Genomic DNA, 24,397 nt, shown 5'->3' on the forward strand with positions numbered 1-24,397 from the left:
ATGTGTTAATAAGTTCTGTTGTTAATGATGTATTCAATGTTTATTTTATGTTTACTTTTTCCTTGCTTTAGTTTTTCTTGGAGTTATTTGTGCCTATTTCTTATGATAAAACCCATCTGGTACATTTTTTTATTTTATTTTTTTGTCTTACTTTGGTCCCCCTGTATTACAATTACTTTCATTTCCACTAAATGGTAATAACCCATACACTCAGTTATAATAGTAACACAAACTACCTACTATGAACTAGTCTAAGTACTTTACATACATTAACTCAGTTAATCACCATTAGCATAGTTTATGAGGTGAGTATGATTATTTTTAAAAAATATTTTAGTTGTAGATGGGCACAATACCTTTATTCTATTTATTTATTTTTATGTGGTGCTAAGGATTGAACCCAGTGCCTCACACATGCTAGGAAAGTGCTCTATCACTAAGCTACAACCCCAGCTCCATAAGAATGGTTATTAATCCTAGTTTATAGATGAGGAAACTGAGGCACAGAAATATTAAGTTGTTTACATAAAATTACACAGCTAGTAAGTGGCAGAGTTGGGATTCAAACTCCAACAATTTAGCATCAGGGTCTGAGCAATGAACTGCTCTGGTATAACTTCTGATGATTTGTACTCTCAAATTCTTCTGTCTGACCACAATATTCTAACTCTATATCCCCCTGCAACAAGATTTGGTTGTCATCCCATTGTCATCCCCTTCTTCAGGTGTAAGTCTAATAATCTCCCCCTAGATCCTCTCACCTCCTAATCCAGTCTTGGGTTATCTTAAGTTAGGAGTCAGTTTTCTGGACTCCTTGATCATTTGGCCCTCTCAGTCCTCAGCTGTTTGTCCAAACAGCTATTATGTGCATTTTCTCCTAACACTAGCTGCTCAGCCACCTTGGATAGGATTGCAAGTCTACCTAAGTGAGCGTTCTTACACCTTCTGCTTGTCAACCTCATGCAGGTCCCTTATTCTGACAATTGTTTATTTTCCACTGTTTACTTGATTTCCTATTTCCTCATTGCTGGGAGCATTCTAAATATTCTTCTTTCTCTTTGAATTTTCTGCCCAACTTTGACTCCCAGTTTTATCAGATAACCTCAACTCCTATGCCCTGAGAGGAAAAGTCAGAATTGAGCTTTCTAAAGATTCCTTTCATTATTCCAGAAAATATCTGTAGTGCTATCCATTTTTCTTCTGTCCTTGGTTTTTTTCTCAGTTCTTCCCTCCCTACCATGTTTACTTCCTTTCTTTTTCCTTCCCTCCTTTCACTCTTTCCTTACTTCATTCCTGCCACCATATTTGTTGAGTATGTCCTATGTGCCAGGCACTGTTCTAGTTCTGGGGATACCAAAGAGAATATAATAGAATTCCTGTTTTACAGTTGCTCACAGTGTAGTGGGAAAGACAACTGAGGAACAAATCTATGTATACCATGCCAGGTGAGGCTTAGAGCTCTAAAAATAAATGACATAGAATAAAGGTGATTGAGGATCCAGAGGAGAGTGCTTCATTTCTGTATTTGATAGTCAGGGAAAGCCTCCTCTGAGTAAAACATGAAAGTAAGGTTGAAAGATTTAGCAAGTAAAATGACAGGACCCAGTTAAAATAGAAAAGTAAATATAACAATAAAAATATAGTTCAATTTGAATATCAAGGCAAATAACTAATAGTTTTTAGTATGTCTCATGAAATACTGAAAAATTATCTTTTATCTGCAATTGAATTTCACTGGACATCCTGCATTTTATCTGGCAAGTCTCTGAAGGAACTATGGTGATAAACCATTCATAGATCTGGAGGTTTCAGGCAGAGGGAATGTCTTTGGGATATTAATTTTATGTCTTCAAACACTGGGGATACAGGAAATCAATGATAGCGTTTTGCCTCCTAATGGTCTTGCTGCATCATTCCTCTCTCCCCCTCTAGTGCATTCCACATACAGCAATCAGAGTGTGCCTTTGAAAATACAAATCATGGCCCTTCTCTGCTGAAAACACTCCATGGCTTTCCATCTCAGAGTAAAAGCCCAAGTTCTTAATATGGCCTTCAAAGACCTATTTCACTGGTTCTTTTATTTTGCTATACACCAATCATCTAGGGAATCTTTAAAAGAGTCCCATGTGTGGGTCCCACTTTCAAATGCTGAGTAAACTTGTTTATGTTGCAGCCCCAAATTTGGGTCTTATAAAGCTTCCCAAATGATTGTTGTGCACTAGGGTTTGCCTTACATGACTTCTGCATCTGGCTCCCTCCTAACCCCTAAGCCCTGCTGGTCTGCCATGCTCTTCTTCACACTCTTCATTAATATTGTTGCCTGAAAAGCTTCTTTTAGAATATCCACTTGGCCCCTTTGGCCACATTCATGGAGTCTCTGCTCAAACACCAATTTATCAACAGAGCCTTCACAGATCATCCTCACCTTCCATATTGATACTTCATCCTCCTTTCATCCTGGCTTCATTATTTCCTGTAGCTCTTATGACTGTAATCCTTGTAATGTTTATGTCTTTATGACTAACTCCTTTTACCCCAGTGTAAGCCCTATGAAGGCCGGGTACTTTGTTAAATTCACCACCTTAATGCCAAGAACAGTACCTAACACATAGGTTGAATTCAACAATTAAAGGTTCATGAAGGAGTTCAGGGTCTAGTAGAGAATTTGTACCTATAAATTAATAATAATAGAATAGATTGCATCTTTATCAGAAATTTTTAAATAGAAATTCCCTGAGGACTTTAGTGCTTTTGATTCCTGATTCCATCTTCTCCCTATCCCTGTAAGATGTCATTTTCCAACTTTAACTTTAAACATCTCACCTTTCCCAGCCTCCATATCTTCCATCTACAGACCTACTCAAGCCCTTTGCTCTCCTAAACTACTCAAAAGTAACCATTTAGTGAGTGTTCTAGGCATTGCATTGAGAGTATTATCAAGATTATCTCATTTAACTCATAATAATTCTGGGGTAGGTTTTAATATCATCTCTGTTTTATAGATGTAGAACCTGAAACACCGAGAAGTTAGAAAACTTGCTAAAAGCAAACCATGTCTCACTTCAAGCCTGTTCACTCAATCACTCTGCTTTTACCTGGCCTCTTCTTTACAGTCCCAGTTTCATTTGGCCTGTGTGTTCCTCTCCTGGTCTCCTTCCTGCTGGATGTGACTGTTCTTCCCCCTTCTCCTCACCTCACTGTCTGGAGTCCCTTGAGTGTCTGGGCCAAACAGGTAATGAGTAAGATGATGAAGGGAGAACTGTTAGCTGAACTGACAGGTCAGACATTACTGCTGTACTCTTCCATTACTCTCTGAGGTGCTTGCTACCATCATGTTCCTTGGCTTAAGGCAAAGCCCCACAATGCCCTAGGTTTATCTTCCCAACTCATGGCATGGTGACTTTCTCCTTGATTTGGGGGGCAACTGTCAAGACACCAGATGTCAAAGATGGTCCCAAGGGACAGAGCAGAGACTTCCTGCTTTCGTGGGTGGGAGTCTGATGCAGAGGATTTTTACTTTTGATTTTCTCTTGGGTGTGGCTTCCTTTTCTCTTGAACACACACACTCCTTTCTTGGCCATGTGAGGACCTTAAATGTGTATACTTTCTTGTCCTGGTTTCACCTTCGGAGGCCAGCTTCTTTCTGAGTTGTTTGATCAGAAAATAATGACAGTGTAATTAATGCTGGCCTTGATTAAAAAACATACTGTTTTTTTTTTTGCCCCATTTCAAGTCCTAGTCTTTTGGTTGTCAAGACTCCTGCAAATTTTATTGATAAGGTTTTGTGGTTTGGAATTTTTCACTATGTTTCCAATTGCCTTTGATACTTTAGTTGAAACTTTGGAGATCACTGCAGATGATTCCAGTAACTACCATCAGGTTTTTATGTCTCTCTGCCAGAGATTCTTTGTGGCAGCAGGTGCTCATTGAGCCCCTGTGCAGGGTGGGCTGCAAATCCTTTGGAAATTAATACATGTGAGTGACCCTCAATTTACAAAGGATGGCAATAGGTGTATAAATGCCCAGCTTCCCTGCCATCGGTCAGGTAATACTGAGATATGTTCTACACTGTTATTATATGGTCTCTAGTAGGATTGTGCCCCAGTTATCCACAGCAGAAATCAGATCATTAATGCATTGTTGTTTTCTCTTTCCTGCTCCATTCCACACCCCACCCTACCCCCACCCTACTCTTAGAATGCTGCTTATAATTAGCTTTCAGATAAACCATTTGCACCTCAATCCTTCACTTAGAGTGTCTTTCTGGAGATCCCAAACTGTCACAATATCTTACATTTGGATTTTTTCCTCCAAGGAACAGAAAAAATTTTCCCAAACCATCACCAGCACCTTCTCAGTTGCTACTTGAATTGGGAAGACCAAGCTGGCCTAAAGAGACTGTCTCCTCATGCTTCAACAACTAACCAAACACCTCCCTGCACACACCAACCTTCCTTTTGACCACAAAGGTTCTATCTATTTTTACAAATTTCCTTTTATAACTGTTTTGAAAGTCAATTTTGGTACATTTGATTATATTAGCCATCCATTTGACTCACAAAGATGGTGGAAGATTTTGGTTTGACCAATGTGTGATCTGGGGATGCTGTTGCCTAGGTAACAGCATGTGTGGGTGTAGAATTAAGGATAATAGGCCTAATGCTACATATGAAAAGGGAGCAGATTGCCTGGTAGAAGGAGGTGCATTAGATTTCTCAAGCAACTTGAGAAGCCATTTAGTTCACTGGAAGAGGCCATTTTCTAGGCAGTTAGAGGAGCAAATGACTCAGTAAGAGATGCTATTTGACAGTAGGGATTTCTGTAAGGGGATTTTCCATTGCTTTATTCCAACTTCTAGTTCAATATAGTGATGGGGGAAACTATGGAGCATACACATATAAATGCAGGGAAAATACAGACATCTGAGAAAGAAAGAGGAAAAAAAGGAAGGAAGAAAGGGAAGAAATAGAAAGACATGCCTGTGCTTGCTCGTGTAGGTCATTCCTCCATGCCCTATTAGATGGAAAGGATTTCTCTACAAAGGCAAACAGATGAAATCTTAATTCTGTCTCTCTGCCCAGGGATCGTAGTTGAATCAATATTCTCCACCTGTAGGAGGAAATAAAGAGCATTTTTGCTGTGGAGTCAGTTAAATGTGTATATATATTAGGATTTGTTGAGCTTCCTGGCCCTGGTTTCACAAAACAAGCACCACATTGCTTAGTGCTTCACGGCCAGCTTGAGGTGTGAAGTAAGATTTGTTCAATCAGGTTCCACACCCACAAAATCACCTACCTTTCAAGGTGCTTGCATAACAGCAGGCACCTCATATAGGATTCCATTACACTGAAATGCAGAAGAACTGGATTTTGTGGAAGATAACTGGAGACTTTCAAACATCCCTTGAAAACATAGATGTTGACGTTGCAATCTCAAGAAATCATAAGCAAATAGGCTCAAGCCCAGGGATTTAAATTTCAGAGATAGCATCACTTCACATGATAAGGATTTTGATTAAGATTTCAAAGCTTAGATAATGTTATCTTCACCTCAGGGATTTTGTAACTAAAATAATAATGTTGTTCCACTATAAGTACCCTTCCCTCTCCTGTCTCATCTTTTGTGACCTGGAGAGCAAACCCTAAATTCTGTCTGTATTTTTGCCAAATATCTTCATTTGCATGCCATTACTTCAAGCTTTTGGTATGATGCATTGCATGGATCTTCAGAATAATCACCAGTAAGCATGCTGGGTTGCAATAGAAGGAAATGATTTGGTCTGGTATAGAAATTTTCCATTTAAAGAAAAAATTGTATGTATGTCAACATTTAATTTATTTTAATTACTCGGTGGCAATCTTTATAATGCATTTCATTTCTCTTTCATTCCTTCACTTCTAATCCTGAATGTGGTCTAAATGTTTTGGGTGTTATAGGATCACCTTGAATAACAATAGTTGTGCTAATTTTTCATGTTCTACTGATGTAATCAAGGGGCTTCAATTCCCTGAATGGCCTGACATTGCTATATCTTTTGACTACTACTTGAGTTTCCTTTTTTAAGTTTCTGTGTCTTTTTTTTTTTTCTCCCTTCCTCTTACCCCAGTCAGTGTGCCTATTTCTTTTCTTTTTCTTTTTATATACTGGTGTTTGAACCTAGAGACACTTTTACCACTGAGGCACATCCCCAGCTTTTATTTTTATCTTTATTTTGAGACTAAGAGTATTTTATTTCTCACTAAGTTGCTTAGGACTTTGCTGAGCAGCTGAAGCTGGCCTCAAAGTTATGATCCTCCTATCTCAGCCTCCCAAGCTGCTGGGATGATAAGCACGCACCACCATACCTGGCCAGTGTGCCTATTTCTGCTAATCACCCCCACCTCCTACCCCACTTCAAACTTACAGTCTTGAGTCTTTTTGTTTTTATTTCAATATGGCAATATTGAAATAAAATTAGAACATACACATTGTGAATGAGGACTTGAACCTCCTTTCTATGAGTAAAGTGTACACATTTTGTGCGTAAACTTGGCACCAAATATTTTGGCCACTTATTTCATAACTGTTTCATATGTAGTTGAATTAGTTAGATAGGTCACTACACACCAGAGGATTGGGAGCATATTCCTTGTGTATGTGTTTTCCCTATATTTTTCTCATTATTTACTTTGAATTTAGTGAGCATGATGCCATTTCTTTCTAGTGCTTCAGTAGTAGTAGGCTTTCCATTGCATTTCTTTCTCTCTTAAGCGTTAATGCTCAGCAAGCTCCTGTGAATTGTGGTTCACTATATGGGTGGCTTTTATGATTCTTTTTTTTTTTTTGTATCAGTGATTGAACTCAGGGGCCCTCAACCACGGAGCCATATCCCCAGCCTTATTTTGTATTTTATTTAGAGACAGGGTCTCACTGAGTTGCTTAGTGCCTCACTTTTGCTGAGGCTGGCTTTGAACTCGTGATATTCCTGTCTCAGCCTCCTGAGCTGCTGGGATTACAGGTTTGTGCCACTGTGCCTGGCTTTTATGGTTCTTATTGGGTATAGCTGACAGAGTATTGTATACCAGGACAAGCTAACATATTTTTACCTTTATTTTATGTATTTATTTATTTTATGTGGTGCTGGGGATTGAACCCAGTACCTCACACATGCTAGGCAAAAGCTCTACCACTGAGCTACAACCCCAGCCCTGACAGGCTAACATTTATAGAGGTTCTTTGTTACATTGGCAGATCCACCTGGAGGTAGGGGATGATTGTGATGGACTTTCTGGTTGGGGACTAGAGCCTCACTTGCCTCAGAGCACAAAATTTTGAAGGGATTTCCTAGGAAATGATTAGGTCTATGACTGTTGAATAATACAAAAGAAAAATTTCATACTCTCTTTTGTGTATATTTCTACTCAAGTTCCTTTGTTTTAGTCAAGTCTATCTTTAGAGTCATGGAGTTTTATATAAAAGGCTTTTGAATTCTTTCCCAATGTGAATGGTTTATTTATATATCTGGTAGCATGGATTGAACCTGGGGTACTTAACCACCAAGCTACATCCCTAGCCTTTTTGTTTATTTATTATTTAGAGATGGGGTCTTGCCAAGTTACTTAGGGCCTCACTGAGTTGCTGAGGGTAGCTTTGAACTTGTGAGCTTCCTGCCTCAGGCTCCTGAGCCACTGGGATTAGGTTGTGTACCACTGTGCCTGACATTTTGCCTGGTTTATAGATGGGATGTTCTGGAGTTAAATGATCCAATCAAGTTAAGCCCCTAGACAGGGATGAAAACAAAAGTGGGCCCCAGATCAGTTTTTTTATCTAGTGTTTTAAATACTTTAGTTACACTGGTTCTTTCTTGTGAATTTTAGATGTTGTGAAGGTAGAAACACTCTTGAAAAGTTCAGGACGGTTTAATTGTGATGAGTTCCTCAACAGCTATTTCCACAGTGGGAGTCCTCATGCTCACTATACTGCAAATTCCTGATTTATTTCATTAAGGATTTCCAAAGAGATGGGACGGCAGGTATAGCAAGAAGTGCAGATGCAGGGATTCCCAGCAGAGTATACATTGATACTTTGATCATGAGACAAAGTTTGTTTTTTTCTAGTTTGGGAGGGTTTCACTTTTTGCTGTAACTAAGTATTTTGTGATTAATGTCACCATCAAGGAAGAACTTTGATTAGCCATATATACACTTAACAGGAAATACTGACAAGTATCTGGGACCATTCTGGATCTGGAATCAAAGTCAGGGCCAGCAGGCTACATCCTTGCTGTTGGGGGAAAAAGAAGATTCAGTGTCCAGGCCATATAGCATAGTGGTTAAGCACATGGATTCAGGGGCTGGACTATCTGAGTTGTTCATCTGCCAGTCAGATGTTGAGAGACCTTGGGGAAAATTAGTTTTAACCTTTCAGCATGTTAGTTTCCCCATCTATAAAATGGATATAGTAATAATATTTACTCAGAGTTGTTAGGAGGATTAAATACATCAGTATTTGTAAAGTACTTAGAACAGTGCAGAATGATGCTTGGCATAACATAAGGGCAGTATCAGTGTAAGCTGTTGCTATCATATTTTCTTCTTTTCCAGCATCTTATTTCCCTACAGGCCCTACTTATGGAAGGTGCTCATATTTGAATAAATAATTAGCTGTGGGAATGGATATGTAAATAAAAGTTCAAGTTATGAATTTAATTAATGTTTTCTTCTGTTGTGGCTATATCTCCAGTTTTCTTTCTGTACAAATACATGATTAAGTACAATAAACTTACATTTATTTTTTTAAAGTTATTTTTATTTGTTCTAATCAGTTTCACATGACAGCAGAATGCATTTCAATTCATGTACACAAATGGAGCACAACTTTTCATTTCTCTGTACATGATGCAGAGTCACTCTATGTGTGCAGTCATACATGTATATAAACTTACATTTCTTGATTCCACTTATCTACAATAGTACAACTCATAGAATCAGAGTAGGATGGTGGTTTCTAGGGGTCTGGGAAGAGGGAAATGGGAAGTTGCTGTTTAATGGGTATAAAGTTTCAGTTATACTAAATTAATAGGTTATATAGGTCTGTACAACCTAGGGGGTATAGTTTACAAGGCTATAGTGTGAATTTAAAACAATTTAAGAGGTTGGTATTATTTTAAGTGTTTTTACCAGGAATAGAAAGAAGTAGCAAAGATGGAGAAGATATTTTTGGAAACCCTATCTCTTTGGTAGTGAGCTTCTGATATATGAAATATACATATAAGCTGTGCAATGTGATTGCAAAAATGTATTTCAATACACATCATCTAAGAATATGCTCTTTTACTTTTATCAGATTATATATGGTTGTTAATAATTTCTCTATGTGGTAGAAGTCCATTTGATTTATGGACTTTCCTTATATTTATAAGGAAATAGTTTTAGAAAGAAAATACAGTTATCTCACCTAGAATTTCTTTTTTTTTAAAAAGAGAGAGAGAGAGAGAGAGAGAGAGAGAGAGAGAGAGAGAGAGAGAACTTTAATATTTATTTTTTAGTTTTTGGCAGACACAACATCTTTGTTTGTATGTGGTGCTGAGGATCGAACCCGGGCCGCACGCATGCCAGGCGAGTGCGCTACCGCTTGAGCCACATCCCCAGCCCCACCTAGAATTTCTCAATACAGAATTCATATTGATTTAAATGTGTGCTAAAGATATTAGAACACTTTTATTTAAAAATAAACAGGGTGTACTTTTTAAATGCAGAACTACTCTCTGTCTTCATTATGATAAAGTTTTGCTAAATGTATTCAACCACTTGAGAAGGAAAGAAAGGGTTAATCTGATAAGTTTTATATTCTACCTAGTTTTTTATTTTTAGTTTTTTGGACCAGGGATTGAACCCAGGGGTACTTGACCACTGACAATTGAGCCACATCCCAGCCCTTTTTAAATATTTTATTTAGATACAGGGTCTTTCTGAGTTGCTTAGAAAGTTGCTGAGGATGGTTTTGAACTCAAGATCCTCCTGCCTCAGCCTTCTGTGCTGCTGGGATTACAGGTATGCACCACGATGCCCAGCAGTTTACCTAGTTTTCAAAGAGTAAAAAACAAACCTGAATAATTTTGTAGTTTATCATTTTCAAAGTACTATTTCATTTGAAATTTACAGTACTTTATTAAGATATTATTAGCCCATTTTACAGGTGAGGATTTTGAGCTCAGCATATTCAAATAAATTTTCCTGAAATAAACTGCCAGAAAATTTGGACTTGAAGCTATGTTTTCACTCCCCATGGCTATGGAAAATTCCACTCATCTATCCACAATAAACAATAAACAATTTTCAAAGAATCATAATATATTTCATTGAAATCAGGAAACTGTCTTTCTATCATAATTCAAGAGATACTTCAGGATGTTGTAAGTCTTCAAACACCATAATGAGCATTTATTATTGTAAAAGATTACTGCAAAATATTTCTGGTCATTAGAATTTTCTTGTAGTATTCAAACTGGATAAATGGAAATGTTACCAGGGTAAATAATAATTTGCAATTAGAGATTAGAAACAAAGGTGATTTTATTATTTAACCATACTACTAAATAATGAGGAAGGGGGAATAATTGTGTAGGGTGTTTCTATGTGTTTGTGTAGTTCTGTTCATAAATTTGCTATTAGAACTGATGCAGGAGATGAACGGTGGAATGGGTCAGAGAAGGAAAGCATGTGTCTGTTTAATGGAAAATGTCAAAGCCAGTAAATCTTGGTTTTGCTTCAGAAATTATCACCTTAATTTCAGTTGCTGACCCCCACCTATGAACAGTCTGCAAGCTGTGGCTTTGTTGGTACTATCAGAATTCCTCCTCATAAGATTATGAGATAAACATAATATGATTTTTGTTTCCATTACAAGATAATTGGAGTCTAAATGGCCCTCTTTCATTCTCTCCTGCGCTGATTGCTGTAACAGAGCTTGCTTTATCTTATTTGCAGCTCTTAAAAATGCTTCCTATACCTGAATCCTTTCACATATTATTGCAGAGAGAAATAAATTTAATTTTTATTAGCTGAACCCTATGAGTCATTTTGCTAACTGGCACTACCAACCACCTCCCCACCAGACTGGCCTTTGCTAAGGACTCTAAATTTAGAAACTGAATGAGATTGCCTCTGGGTTACATAAGGAGGTGAGGAGGTTATTTTTAGCACACCATTATACCTAGAGAGCCCTGTGTGTCTATCTGATTTGTTAACCACAGGCTGAAAGAAAACGTGATTACTGATTCTCTCCATGTGTTGTTAGGGTGCAGCACCCTTCTGGACTAAATGACATTGGCAGTTTTGTTTACCTGCTGTTCTTCATGTTTACTTCGTCTGTGCTATAAACACACTGGGAATCAATTGCATTCAAACACAATGGTAATATTTTTTTCAATGCTGCCTTCATTTGAGGAAACCTCCCCAATATGCATTATAATTTTATCTCTTCTCTCTCTCTCTCTCTCTCTCTCTCTCTCTCTCTCTCTCTCTCTCTCTCTCTTGTTTTAAGAATGGAAGTGAGAGCATTTTGTCTGCTCCTTGTCTAAGGCTGCTGTCAGAACTGATGATGGCACATGTCTATCTGGACCAATGAAGCTTTGTTTGTGTTTTCCCTGCCAGGCACTTGTTTTTACTTTTTTTTCCAAGGGGACTGCTGAAAGTGACTGGGAAAAATAAAAGTGGCAAGGCAAACATTAGGAGGCATGCTGTCATCTGGACATAAAATTAATGGATGCAGTAGTGGCCAGAGAGAGAATCTGGACAGATGCAATGTTTTTCTTGTCGTGTATCCTCACTGTTTCCCAGCACAGTATCAAAAGTCAACATTAGTCCCTTCAGATTCTTCTAGATGGTATTTTAGAAACTATGGGCATCTGACTCAATAGAATTTTAATGTAATGATGGTGAATCTTTCTTATTCATTTATTTTGTTTTAATTAGTTTTTAATAGATTAGATGGTTATATGGCTAGTTTCCTAGGAAATATTTCCACTTAAGAGTTAACATTTCTTTCTGTAGCTGAAGGTTTTAGGTGCAGTATGTGTGGAGCAAGGAAAATGTGAGAAGGATAAGTGAAGGTATATTGGTAGGAGGGCATTCCTAGCAGTAAAATTAGAACTGCTTGCTGACGTTTTCCACCAATACATTACTAAAACAGTATTTTGCAATGGTTCTGGGATGCAAGGAGCTAGATTGTACAATGGTGACCCAGGAAGCTCATCCTGGGTGGTCTAGTCAATGAGCTTGTTAGACTAGGCCACCCTCTTTCTCCCCGTCAGAGGATCTGTGTACCTAACCTTTACTTGCTAATCCATTCTTTATCCTTGCTAATAAAATCATATTCTGAGACATTAATCCAATCATGTCACCTCATTTGTTAAAAAGCAAAATGTCTATAACAGTTCCAAATAATGAAGATAACTAAATGGCAACCAAATAGAAAGCAACTTAATAGCTCAGAAATAGGGGGAGGGACTTTGAACAGCATATTACCTTACTAAATATAATAATTGATTCATTCTGGTGCCATTTCTCCCAGTGGGAGTGATGTACACAAATTCAGCTTTCCTGAAGTCCTAAGATATTGGCCAGTTGGTGGTCTCGGGCAACTCCTGAAAACAGATGGGACCCAAATCCAGATATCTTGGTGCCCAGGAGTGTGTTTTTGGTTACATTCACTCATATGTGCTTGAAGATTCGGAGTGAAAGAGCCACACTCTTTTTCCTACATGTAAACCCATACCCAACCCTGGGATGTTTCTCCATGTGGCTAATGCGAGGGTGGGACATTTATGCCCTGTCATCTCTTATGACCCTGGCTTTGTAAGTTTCTTTTTTTCTCTACATGATGTAACATTGTGGAATTTGTTATAAGTCCTTTAACACAAGAGGTAATAACCACAAATGGACACACCTGGCATAACAGAAGGGGTGGAATTCTTGTTGTCTGGTTGTAGAAGATCCAATGGGCAACCCTAGAGGTAGGAAAGATACCTCCTGGGGGTGAAGACAGAGATCTGGAGGTCTGTCAAGCAGGGTCATTTGGAATGAGGGAAGGCCACTGGATGACCATGGTCATCTTGATTACCATAGCCATTGAAAGGGCAAACCAGACCTCTCAGTCCAGTTATGACCAATGCCCCATGGCTTCATTGTCCACCAGAAGATTGCCAGGCCTGAGAGCAGTTGATAGTTTGGAATTTACAGAGTGGTGGACTCACTGTGAAAACAGAATCCTGGGTACCAAAGGGTGGTAATAGCTGGCTGCAGCAGCCTAACCACTTCCCTCAAGGATCTGAAAACCTTGAACTCTATAGACAGAAGATGTAGAGAAAGGCTCCAACCTAGTATGCTATCTGGACATTTTAAATATTGCCTAAGAGCTGTTTGGAAAAAAGAACTCAGTACAAATAGAAATGTAACATTACCAGGAGAGGGAATCAGGCTCCCTGTAGGCTGGCATCTCACTCTGGCAGATAAATTACTATAAGCTTGATTACTTGTTTCTGTCTGTAAATCTGAATGATGGACAGTGGAGAGAGTTTAATGAAGGACCCCTTACGGCAAAATAAATAGCTAGAATGAGCATATTGGCATTTTTTGTGCCCCACCTCATATCCTCTTGACCCACCTATCTTCCTGTGATGGCAACCAGTTACATGCAAGTGGAAATTAACACTACTTTACCTTGGCTACACTAAAATCTGATCTAAAACTTCCCTGCAGCTCCTGTGTTCTGAGGATATGCATAAACCTAAAGGGAAAACCCTTGACCACTGGGAGATGACAGTCAGTAGATACATATTGGTCCCTAGGGTAGATAATTCTGAGGCACATTCTATATGTTCCCTCAGGGGATTTCCAGAAGGTTGAGTTCCAATTGCCCACAGAAGTGACAGCTTACTAATGTGCTCTAAGGTTCACTTCATATCCTTTCTGTTCCATTTTTCCTACTACCCCAAATTCTGTTCCTTGGGATCACTGTCCAAATTAGACTATACTGTATGCATGCCATGCCATGCAGGCTCTCCTTTTTGATGGAACTAAAATCAGAAGGACATTATATAGCAACCTTTCTGTAGAACTTGATACAAGGGGATAGAGCAGAACTTTTGCAATTCTGAATCTACTTGGAGAGAGATTGCCATAGTAGGAATGTCTCTCTCATGCAGTATTTCTAAACCCTTGGCACTGAAATTTTGGATGTGATAACTCTCTGTTGTAGGGGATTGTCTTTCCATTGTAGATTGTTCAGCAGCATCTCTGGCCTTTACCTACCAGATTCTAATAGCATCTACCCTCCCAAGTATAATAATCAAAACTGTATCTAGATACTACCAAATGCCTCTAAAGTGCAATTTACCCTCTGTTGAGAACCTTTGACCTAAGGGAAATACAACTCTATGTTGCAGGTCCAGCAGATTGTTTAACTTTTAGCATTTTATCTTTCTGTGGAATAACAGGAGAATGGGGTCTCGCAACTTCCTTTTTCCTGACCCTGTCTTGTAAATCCCCTTTCTCTAATAATGCCTATTTCTTATACCATTGATATTAAGGAATTCATGCTGAACTCTAGCACATGACTAATGGTATTCCAGACAGTGGTTTTAATAGCTTGTAAGAAAGTGGTGACCATGGAGGGGTGTGTGTGTGTGTGTGTGTGTGTGTGTGTGTGTGTGTGTATCTGGTTTTAAATCTCTAGATAGTGTTCCACTCAAGCAGGAAGCTGCTAATGTCCTCCAACAATTTTAATTTTCAATGTCAGTTGGGAAAATGCCTTCTCCCCAAACAAAACTCTTGGCCTGCCCTAAATCACCTGCCATCAAAGGTCTGTTGTAGCCTCCAATCATTCTCTTTCACTTTCTGTCTAATATCACTGTAGATTTGTGTCTCTGGCCTTCCTATGGAAGATGATTGATTTATTCTGAAGTGACTTGGAAGAACTCACTTTAATTATTAAACACCAAACTATTGAGAATTAAGTTCAATATTTGAAATTTGGGATTCAAAGGTTATGACGTGGAGGTATGAGAGGACAGGCACTTGACATAGTCTAACATAGAGGTAGATCTCTTCATGAGGTGGAAATTTTAACTTATTTTTTAGCTTCTGGACCAATGGAAAAATCATAACCATTGACATTATGAGAATAAGTTATAAAAACTAACATTCATTGAACACCATGGTGGATATATTAGTTGTCCAACAACTATTTGTGTTTTCCACTTTGTGTAGTAGTGTTCCTGAATAGCAGCTGCCCAGCCAGGGGTTACAATTCTCAGATACATTTGCATCTATAAAGGCTCATTAGCCAATAGATTATAAATGGAATTGATTTATAACCTGTCTGGGCCTAATTCTGCTATTATATATAGTTATCATGTATGAATAAAAATAAATTTAAAACATAAGCCGTATAGTAAGTTTTCTTCATGTACTGTTTTAATATCTCTTATATCTTTAAGATATAAATACATATATTGCCTGTATATTGTGGTGAAATTTTGGGAGACAGATTATATCCTCTTTGTGAAAATTAAATATTATCACAAATTATTTGATATTTTTTCTTCCAATAGATGAGTTCCATGTCCCCTTTGACGAAAAAATACTGTGAAAGTGACACTGATGTTTTTTGAGTTTGCGTCAGAAGAGACTGGTAAGGTCCATATCTTGTCCTTTGGAACACTCACTCTTAGAGACCCATGGTGCCAGATATGAAGTCTGGTCACACTTACACTTCCATGCTCTGAGTGACATAAGCTACATGGGAAAACATTGAGGATAATGCAATACTTGGAGGGAAAGAAAGACTGACGGAATTACAGAGAGACAGAGACCATGAAGCATCAGGCATGTGAGTAAAGAAGTTATATTAAAAGCCCATCCTCTGCCCTCCTCCCTTCTTGTTTTTGTGTTTTCATGGTCCTAGGGTTTGAACCCAGGGCCATGTATATGCTAAACCCACATTCTATCACTGAGCTACACTCCTAGACACTCCTGCTCCCTTGGTGATGCCACATGGATAAAAGATGAGCCCACCTGCTGAGACTTTCCTGAATTCCTGACTCACAAAACTGTGAAGAAAATAAAAATCTTTGTTCTGAGTTGCTACATTTTGGTGAAGTTTGTTGTGTAGCAAAAATTGACAACTAAAACTTTCATAATAATGGCTATAATTTATTATTAAACTTAATATTTAGTCAGCAAAAGGCAGAATAGTTTTATCTGTACAAAATTTTAAAACCCCAAGGAATTTGCAAAGTAAGGAATTTGATGTTATAAAGTAAAATTTTGAACATTCATAAATCTAATTCCAGATGGTGCTCTGGGAAAGAATAGAAACAAAAGAAAACATGACTCTAAAGACCTGTGAAAGCAGAAGCTATATCCCCAGAATTCTAACAGAAAATAAAAGGCAGGTCTGTGTTTTTCCAATTTAATTTGCTCATCGGGAAAATATTTAAAGCATGGACAAATAAAGATGAGTTCTAGTTGTTCATGTCTTGTGGGTATTGCATGAATCCAGGTCTTATGTGTTTTAGTGATGTCTCCCCCTAGAGGAGTTTCTTATTTCTGAATTCACTTTTTCTACCAAGAGGACTTCAGGATTCTTGAGTTTTTTGGTATTAATATTCCTCACATCTCAGAAATTGTTTTCAGACACCATAAAACTCATCCTGTAATTACCACATTTTCACTTTGAATCATTATTATCACATTTATAATAAATGTGGTGATAAAACATTTATATGTCAGAAATATAAAACTTGAAATCATTCAAGCAATAATACAGTTTTATTGAAAGTTTAAAAGGTCACAATAACAATCACAGAATGGAATATTATGCTGCAATTTTAAAAAATTGAGGGCATTCTTCATGTCCTGAAATGGAAAGCAGGATATATTATGAAGTATTAAAAAATACAGAACAACAGGTAGGATTTATGTTATGAGAAGATGATTTATGTTATGAGAAGATGATTTCTATCTGCACAAAGAAATTCTGGAATTATATTTAAAAAGTTTAAATGTAATTACTTGTGTTTTAATGGATGGGAGACTAGATTGATGTGGGACAGGTAGAAGAGAGACATTCCACTTTTATTCATATGTATGTGTATAGAAAAAATCTAACTTCAATTATGTGAATGTATTACCTTTTTTTAAAATCACCCCAAATCCAGAGTTTAGTACGGTTCATCCTTGGTGTTGCATATTCTATGGTTTGAACAAATATATAATGACATGTATCTATAATCATAGGATCATATAGAGTACTTTCATCACCCTAAAAATCTTCCGTGCTCCACCAATTCCTTTCTTCCCAGTCTACCACAACCCCGGCAACCACTAATATTTTTACTGTATTCATAGTTTTGCCTTTCCCAGAATGTCATACAATCAGAATCAGATAGTACGTAACCTTTTCATATTGGCTACACTCAGTAATATGTCTTTAAAATTCCTCCATATTTTCCATAACCTGATAGCTCATTTCTATTTAGTGCTGAATAATGTTCCATTGTCTGGGTGTATCACAGTTTATCCATTCATCTACTAAAGGACATCTTGGTTGCTTCCAAGTTTTGATGATTATGAATGAAGATACTATAAATATCTATGCAGGTGTCTGAGTGGACATAAATTTTAACTCCTTTGGGTAAATACTAAGGCATATAATTGCTGAATTGTATAATAAGAGTTTGTCTATTTTTATAAGAAATGGCCAAACTGTCTTCCAAAGTTGCTGTACCATTTTACATTTCCACCAGCAATAAATGAGAATTTTTATTGCTTCACATATTTGATGGCATTTGGTGTTATCAATATTCTGGATTTTGACTATTCTGATGAATCTGTAATGGTATCTCATTGTTTAAATTTGATGATATAGGATGTGGTGCATCTTTTTATTTGGTTATTTGCCACCTGGATATCTTTTTTGGTGAGCTGTCTGTTAAAATCTCTGACGCATTTTTAATCAGCTTGTTTCTTTTTTTTGTTGTTGAGTTTTAAGAGACCTTTGAATATTTTGGGTAGGAATCTTTTATCAGATATATTTTCAAAACATATTTTCCCAATCTGTGGCTTGTCTTCTCATTCTCTTGACATTATCTTTCATAGAGCAGAAGTTTATAATTTCAGTACTAAGTCCAGTTTATCAATTATTTCTTTCATGAATTGTGACTTTGATGTTATACCTAAAAATTCATTGCCACACCCAAGGTCATCTAAGTTTTATCCTGTTATCTTCTAGGAGTTTTGCATCATACATTCAGGACTATGATCTACTTTTTATTATTTTTTTGTGGAAGGTATAAGATCTGTGTTTAAGTTTGTTTGTTTGTTTATTTGTTTATTTATTTATTTATGTGGAGGTCCAGTTGTTCTAGTACCATCTTTTGCCCTGTTACTATGTTTATGTGGACCTGTTTCTGGGTTATCTTCCATTCAATTGATTTATTTGTCAACTCTTTAATTAATAACACATAATATTGATTATAATAGCTTTGCAACTCTTGAATTTGAGTATTATCATTCCTCCAACTTTGTTTTTTTCCTTCAGTATTGCGTTGGCTATCCTGTATCTTTTGCCCCTCCACATAAACTTTAGAATCAGTTTGTTGATTTCTGCAAAACAATTTGCTAGGGTTTTATTGGGATTACATTGACTCAACAGATCAACTTAAGAACTGACATCATGACAATACTGCATCTTCTTACCTGTAAACACAGACTGTCTCTCTGTTTATTTAGTTCTTGTTTTGGTTTTTATCGGAATTTTAAAATTTTCCTTATAGATCTGTACAAGTTTTGGTATATTTATACCTAAATATTTTACTTCTGGGTGCTTATATAAATGGTATTGTGTTTTTAATTTCAAATTATACTTGTTCTTTTTTTGGTATATAATTGATTGACTTATTATCCATGTGTCCTGCAATCTTGCCATAATTGCCTCTTAGTTTTAGGATTTTTTTGTGTGTGAATTCTTTTGGATTTTTCTACACAGATAGTCATGTCATCTGTAAACAAAGGCCATTTTTTCCATCCATTCCTATCTGTATACCTTTTCTCCTTTTTTTCCCCTTTTGGATTATAGCATTAGCTAAGACTTCCAGTATGATGTTGAAAAAGAGTGGAAGAGATGTCATTCTGCCTTGTTCCTGATCTTAGTAAGAAAACTTTTAGTTTATTGCCATTAAGTATGATGCTAGCTATAGAATTTTTGTATGTTTTATCAAATTTACGAAGTTCCCCTCTTTTCCTAGTTTACTGAGAGATTTTATAAAAAAAATGGGTATTGGATTTTGTCAAATGCTTTTTCTGCAAGTATTGATATAATCATGTGATTTTAATTTTTTTAGCCTTTTGATGTGATGAATTACACTAATTTTCAAATGTTGAGCTAGTTTTGCTTTCTTGGGTATCATCATACTTGGTCATGTGCATTACCTTTTTTAAAAAGCAATATATGTATACATATGTGTGTGTGTGTATAGTGTATATGCATTCATGTGTGTGTGTGTATATATACATAATTTAAAGACATAGTGGTACACAGCAGGGATGTTAAGGTCCTCAATCCTTCAATTTCTTTTTTTGGGGGGAGTATAACTTCTCATTCTTCTGGTTGTACATGATGTAGAACCACACTGGTTGTGTAGTCATAAATGTATATAGGGTAATAGTATCTGATTCATTTAATTATCCTTCCTACCCCCATATACCCTCTCCTTCTTTCACTCCCCTCTACTTAATTCAAAGTACCTCTATTCTTCCCTACCTTCCCCCTTATTGTGAATTAACACCTGCCATAGCAGAGAAAACATTCAGCATTTGGATCTTTGGGATTGGCTTATTTCTGTTTTTTTTTTTTAGAGAGAGAGAGAATTTTTAATATTTATTTTTTAGTTTTCAGCGGACACAACATCTTTGTTTGTATGTGGTGCTGAGGATCGAACCTGGGCCGCACGCATGCCAGGCCAGCGCGCTACCACTTGAGCCACATCCCCAGCCCCGGGATTGGCTTATTCCGCTTAGCATCATATTCTCTAGTTCCATCCATTTACTGAAAATGCCATAATTTCATTCTTCTTTAAAGCTGAGTAATATCACATGGTATATATTTACCACATTTTATTTATCCATTCATCTGGTTAGAGCATCTATGTTGTTCCCATAGTTTAGCTATTGTGAATTGAGGTGTGAATTGAGGTGGCTGTGTCACTGTAGTATGCTGATTTAAAAATTTTTTTTTTACTTGTAGATGGACACAATACCTTTATTTATTTACTGAGGCTTGAACCCAGTGCCTCACACGTGAAGGCAAGTGCTTTACAACTGAGCCACAACCCCAGCCCATAGTATGCTGATTTTAAGTCTTTTTTGTATAAACCAACGAGTGGGATAGCTGGGTCAAATGGTAGTTCCATTCCAGGTTTTCTGAGGAATCTCCATATTTCTTTCTAGTCATACAAGCACCCTTAAGACTTTGTTTGCATCTCGTCTTCTAACATGCCATTGTCCAAAGCAAGTCACATGGTGAAGTTCAAAATTAAGGGGCAAGGTAGTATAGTGTTCTCACAGTGGGAGAGGACGGAGAAAATATTTGCTGCATGATAATCCAAACTTCCACAAAACGTACCTTAACTTTCTCTCTGTATTTCAAAGGGAAGAAATCACTTTTCTAATCTCCTTGTGAATTTTCTATGTGAATTGAGAATTAGCTGTTTTCAGGAACCATCTTCCATGCCATGTTTATCTCTAGCAGGCCCACTTTTACTCTCCTGAGTAGAGGTTTTGCCTCTTTATACACTTATTTACTCTTTAGATCAATTCCTCCTCAACCTAACAAATATTTATCTACTCATTAATCCCTTTTATTCCTAGCTTACCCATAATATTTTTCCAGTATCCCACTCATTACTTCCCCTTTAGCAAGAGGTCAAAAATAAACGAACTAGAGTTGTTTATCAGGAATCTGATATATGCTCAGCCAGTCTAGTGTTATATTAGATACAGAAAAATGTTTCTGCAAGTTCTTACCCTTAGGAGCTTATAATTGAGTTTCTAAATTGGATTACATATTGAACTCTGTGATATTGACTCAGTATGATAGTTCACCAGCAAGAGAAAATTTTCAAGGTAGGGATAGTTAAAGCAAAGATGGACCTTGATGAATGGGTAGGATATTACACAGATGGAAAGGAAGAGAAGAGAAGGCATTACTGGAGGTTGGAGCAGCATAATCAAAGCCTCAGAGGTGGAAATGAGCCTGAAATAGAGTAAGGCTGCTGTATGACAACATATTTATGTTGTTGAAAATTTAAATTTCATACCTACAAATCCAAAATCTAGAAGGAAGAGAAATAGATGCAGGCAAAGACATGGCCTGAATATTGAACAGGCTCTAGTAAATATGACTTTATTGTCTACTTCTTAACTGCCAGTGTGCTGACCACCAGGCAGAGAAGTCTAAACCATCTCAGCTCTCAGTCATGCATGCCTCTGATGACAACATTGAAACATTCCTGTAGGGACAGTGCTTCACTGTCCTAAAATCCTTTCATTGTCCAGCACCTAGGAATCATTTTTGAGTCCCAGCTCCCTGATCTTTTAAATTCCCCAGACTGAAGATTGTACTGCCCATTAGGGGTTACTTGCCACTCAAGAACTTGACATCTTCTTTTCCAAATCCCCTATATAGATGAAAAATACATATTTTAGGAGAGAAGAAATGTCAGGTAGAATTTTACTGAGGAGACTCTTAAGAGTTATGAGCAAAGCGCAAAAGTACTGTATAGGGTTTGGAGTTGAGTCTCAAGACATATCAAATATTGAAATTGAGGTTGAGTCTCATACATACCCAGTGGCCATATGGCCTTGAGGAGGTCAATTCAGCTTTAAGGGACTCACTCTTCTAATCTATAATGTGAAGGGTGGTGACTTTCAATACTGGCTGCACATTAAGATCACTAGGGAAATATAAGAACCTTTTGATCTCCAGACCCCAACCAGACAAATTCCATCGAAATCTCTGGGGGGTAGAACTTGCAAAGTATATGCTAAAACTAAAATGAAATAATAGCAGGGCATTTTAATGTGGAACTTTATTTTTAATGCTTTTTAAAACCTCTACTAACTTTAAGAGTTGATAATTCCAAAGAATAGCTATAATTATGATAATAGATAACTGTTATTAGTGGTGAACATTCTATAGTGTGTATTATATGCCAATCTGCTAAACATTTTACATGCATTATTCCATTTCTCACAATGACCTCATAACAGAGGTACTAGCCGTATTCCATTTTTTTTTTCTGGTGAAGAAACTTATTCCTAAGGAGATTAATTATTTCTTCCAATGTTACATTGCCATAAAATAAATGTGTTGGGTTCCAATCCGGAAGTTAACTATCTGATTCAAGATCCTTGACTATTTAACACAATCTGTGTAAAAATTACAAATATAACCCCATAGTAGACCAAGATGAGGCTGGACATTGCATAATAGGGGGAAGTGCCACGTCCCATTGGAAGGGAATGGGAAAGCCAGGTTTAATTATTCCCCAGATTCATATCTAATATTTTCCATGCTGCTACATGGAGTCATTAATTTAGGCTTGAGGACGTGTCCTCTAGGTGGTATGTTCCTGCTGTGCCATATTTTGTTACTTAAAAGAGCAGGTAAAAGACTCAACATGGAATGTGAGACAATCTGCCTCTGCTAAGGGCATTTCTACCTAAGAAGCTGGCTTGCCAGCTAGTTTCCAAGTTGCTGGTATGCTGATAATTCACTTTCTTTTCTTGGCTTTGCTCCCTAACCCATCTCCCAGTGCCTGAATATTTAAAGCAGTCCCTGTCAGGAGGGAAATTTCAGGTAAAAGAACTCTAGTGTCTGGTGATCTGATGGTCATTAAAACATGGTCATTGACCAAATCCCTTAATGCACGGAGTTCTTTGGTTGGCTTACCAATGCACTATTGAGAGGATTAACTGCAAAGCATGTTTTAGGGAGGGCTAATCACTCTCTCAAGCAACACAAATGGGAAGCAAGTTTTACATCCTGGAAAGCTTTCTTGGGAGGAAATGCTTGTCATACTATGTCACTGAGGTTGTTCATTGCCATTCAACATCCGAAATGCCACATTGCATACATTTGGGCATTTAGTTCTTGTTTAGCAGAAACAAAGTGGTAAGGAGAAAACACTGTAAATTAAGCTGTCAAATCCATGTGCTTATTTTAATGTAAAAATGCATAACTCTGTCATTAAAATCTGAGTGATGCTCTTGACTGCTGGAGGAGGAGGCATTTTCTGTTAGTTTATAACATGGTTTTTGTTTCGTTCCAGGTTGGCTTCTTCAATCCTAGCACACCTTTCCTGAAATTTTAAGGATTCACTGACCAGCTTGCTTGCATTTATTCATTTATGTATTTATTGATTCTTTCAACCAATGTTTATTAAGTGCCAAGGTAGTGCCAAGGAAATGCCAATACCTTGGTCACGTTTCATTTTGACTGGGCCACCAATTTTCCTGAGGCTTGCATAGCAGTTTCTGCCTGAATTCCCACCCAAAGATGAGTAACTGTACATTTTCTATACTATAATTATCAAATGTGCATATCTTCATTAAACTCGTATTGTAAAACAGACATTTTTAAAAGTAACTTAATTATAACTTGTAAAGTAAACCAGCTGAAGTTAAAATGCTTCCTTTGTTCACCATTTGACAGCTATGGTAATACCTGGTCCTTTTCTTTCAACTTTTACAGCTTCTGAGAGGAAAACCTTTGGTCCCCTTTCTCATCTGCTTGCTCTGGTGCTGAACTCCCTGAGTTCAGCCTAGCTTCTCTGCTCTGTGACTCTGCTTTGATTTAAAGTTCTCAGATCTTCTTCATTCATAACAAGACCACAGCTTCTCTCTTGGCCTCAGTCTCCATCAGCTGCCAGAGAAGGAGTTCTGTGGGGGTGGGAGGGGAGGGAATGACATAGCATTTTCTGTCCACATCTACTTCCCCCACTCTCCCTCTCCCACTTTCCCTCCTTCTCCCTCTCCCTTTCCCACCTTTACTCCTCTTCCTTCTTCCTCCCTGTCTTTTTCTGTTCTCTCTCTGTCTTCCTTGTTGTTTATTTTTCTATTACACAGAAAAAAAGAAGAGGGGAAAATAATCTCAAACAAGGTGTTTTAGCTGGATAGAGTACTTTTCTCATTCCTCTCCACAACCTTCTCTTTTCCTTCTCTGAAGAAATAAATGACTTTATTCCTTTTAAACGCCAGTCTCTCTTTATCTTGATTTACTTGTTGAGGTGGAATAGTGGAGTTGAATACAACTTCACTAATAGGCAATACTTTTCTTGGTAGTCCCAGCAAGAGGT

Source organism: Marmota flaviventris, chromosome X (genome assembly GCF_047511675.1).
Source record: "Marmota flaviventris isolate mMarFla1 chromosome X, mMarFla1.hap1, whole genome shotgun sequence".
Classification (NCBI taxonomy): Eukaryota; Metazoa; Chordata; class Mammalia; order Rodentia; family Sciuridae; genus Marmota; species Marmota flaviventris.